At 33.1% G+C, this 2,993-nt stretch overlaps 1 long non-coding RNA gene across 1 annotated transcript; it reads left to right on the forward strand.

Moving 5' to 3' along the window:
* Positions 1 to 2,497, forward strand: LOC141814077 (uncharacterized). Its single transcript, XR_012600432.1, has 4 exons — positions 1 to 67; positions 207 to 296; positions 1,291 to 1,550; positions 2,261 to 2,497. It is a non-coding gene; the product is annotated as an uncharacterized LOC141814077 (long non-coding RNA).
* The last annotated feature ends 496 nt before the right edge of the window (positions 2,498 to 2,993 follow it).

Raw genomic sequence — 2,993 nt, forward strand, 5'->3', positions numbered from 1 at the left:
CCTCGAGCAGTCCGTCCAGCAATTCGACGCTGCGCGGTCGCCGTCTCCTTCCACTGCCGCATACAAGGTTAGCCTCTTTCTCCACCATTTTCTCATTGCCGCTTTCTGCTCTTCCTCGGCGAAACTCCATCAATTCGGCGCTACGCGGACACCCACATTCACTGAACCTCAGTAGGAGCTGAGCATCCATCAATTCTGTTTTGCAGCTATGGAAGAGGGTTTTCATGGAAACTTCTGTGGAACTTAAGCTTCTTAGGGAAAAGTGGAAGCTATTGCTAGCCGAACTCATATTTCAGGTATTTTCTTTTTTTTTTGTTGAAATCTCAGGTATTATTTTTTAGCATTTATTCTATTTTCTTCAGTGTGTTCCGGAACAATTTCTTGGATTGTGATACCAGAAGTCATTTTTTTATTTTTTCATTTTGTATTTTTCTTAATCATTTTTCTGATTGGGCAGTTTTCTCAAGTTGTGTAATCTTATTTTTTGATTTATTGATCCTAATCAGATATTTAGTTTTATCTCTTGATGCAAAAACATTCATAGTTGCAGATGGCTAATAGCTTTAGCTTGTTTGATATTGTAATTTGTAAGGTATCTCCTTGGAAAGTTTTATGTTTCCTTGGATTATCTAATCTTGTGAAGACTTTGTTAGCAAGCTGTCTTCTTTTCTAACTAGACAATATTAAAGTACTTTGGACTGGGCTGCATGAATATGTTCCTAGCCATTGACCACTGTTGAATAACTTCTTCTTGTCAATATTTAATGCCCTTAATATCTTATTATTTCCAAAATTCTTCCTAGCTCTTCTTCTATCTCACCTTACACCCGTAACAATAATAAAACAACTTATTGGTAACAACTTATTGGTCTTAGCTAATTGAATCAGGCTTGTGTCTCTTAGGGTATAAATGGTCAAGTTCATGCTTTTGTCTTTCATGTAGCTGTTATTTGCTACTAATTTTTACTATTTCTAATACTTTTCCTTGCTCTTCTTCTACCTGATCTTACAACATTAATCTCAACAGTTGAACTTATTGACCTCACATAATCAAAGAATGTCTGGATCTCTTCAAGTATAAATGGTTAAATTTTTGCATTATTCTCAGCTAATTGTCATTGGCACTAATATTTTGTTGATAAAATTTTGTTATCATTCCCTATCTTTGTCTTACTGTTGTTGTCATGGTTGTTTGTGCTTTTCTTTTTTCCATTCATTCAATTGTGGAGCAATGTCATTATTCTTATAGAAGTAAATGCATGTGATTAATGTTATTTGATTTTTCTGTAGTATATTCATCGGTTGGTTGCACGAGGAGTTCACTATCTACATCGACCTGGCCCAACTCTTCAAGATCTTGGATTTATGATCCTTCCGGCGTGTACAAGTGCCTAAGCCTAATTGACCCCAATTGTTTGCTAAATGATTGTTGGTCCATGGTCTATGTGATATCATATCTTACTGATTTAGTTTGATTTTAGGAACTAGGGAGAGCAAGAGGTTACATCAGTGAGACTCTTTTCACTTGCCTGTTTCTGTCCTTCGTACTGGTATGCATTTCGGTCTTTTTTATTTCTTATGTGTTCTAATTTACTGCATAGATAGTTCATGCCATAGGAAAAAAATAAACTAGAGAAGCAATGTGCCTTTAATTACTCATATTACTTTTTTTTGCAGAATCAAAGGTATTCCATAACCTATATTCTCCGAGTAGTTTTTAGTATTTTGTTTCCTTCAAAACTATTCTATGTGCATTCACTTATCTGCACCTTATGCAGGTTAATTTACAGAATGCTATAGATGTGTTTCTTGAATTTGTATAACATTTTGCTCGCCAAATTTGCATTTCCAATTTAGATATGTACAGAAGTGTTGCAAAATTATTATGTCAAAGAGATGGAGATATATGTCAGGTACATACCTTGAATTTGTAACTTTTAGCAATGCAACTAATATCTAAGGCATTCTTAGTTTTTCATAGAATCTCTGTTAAAATAAATGCTACTTGTAACAAATGTTAATACACCATTCCAAGTATGTTGGTTTATCAATGAACTATTGAGAATCAAGTGGAAGATAAAAAGGATTTAATTTTGCAATAGTCCTCTAAATAACTTTCTAGATACTGTAAACTCCTCTTGTATAGGAATAGAAAGAAGTTCTATTTTTGAAATGTTAGCTAAGAATTTTTATTGTAATGTTATTTAGCTTATTGTCTTTGTCAAATTTGTTAATTGAGTTTAATGTGTTAATCATGCAGATGGACCTATTGTTAATTGGTGATGCACCTGTTGTGTTATTCATCTGCTGTTAATTGGTGATGCATTTCTGTTGTAACTTTTGTAGACCTGTTGTGTTATGAAGCTGTTGTGTTATGGACCTGCTGAATTATGGACCTGTGTTATGGATTATTGCTACAACTTGAATGAGTAGAAGTTGTAACATGACACATTTCTGTTGTAACTTTTGTAGACATGATGTATTTCTGTTGTAACTTTTGTACACAATGGTTTTTGTGTAAATATAAGTTATATGTTTTGTATTGATTTAGTAAATTTTGTAGTCAATGATTTTGTATTTACAAAATATATTGGTTTCTTATTTACTGTTAAAAAAATCAAAAGACAACTCTTTTTAAAACGTTGTAATATCCAAGCAATTTGTAACAAAATTACAACGCTTTTTAATCGTTGCAAAATGTGTTGTCATACCTATTAAAAACAACGTTTTTAAAGCATCGCAAAAAAATGTTGTAATATTTATAATGTTTTTTTTGCGTTGCGAAGGTGTTGTTGATGTTAACAAAGACAACGTTTAAAAAGCGTTGTCGTTGAGGGACCCCTTTTACAACAGGGCCTCTTACAACGCTTTTTAACCCACAAAGACAACGTGTTTTCCGCGTTGTCTATTAACTTTTTTTCTAGTAGTGATTTTTTGAGAATGATAATAATCGTCAACAAAATATGGATTCTTAGTGACATGACAGAGGATGT

Source organism: Curcuma longa, chromosome 20 (genome assembly GCF_044706935.1).
Source record: "Curcuma longa cultivar G26 ecotype Majalengka, Jawa Barat chromosome 20, ITB_CL_G26_1.1, whole genome shotgun sequence".
NCBI lineage: Eukaryota > Viridiplantae > Streptophyta > Magnoliopsida > Zingiberales > Zingiberaceae > Curcuma > Curcuma longa.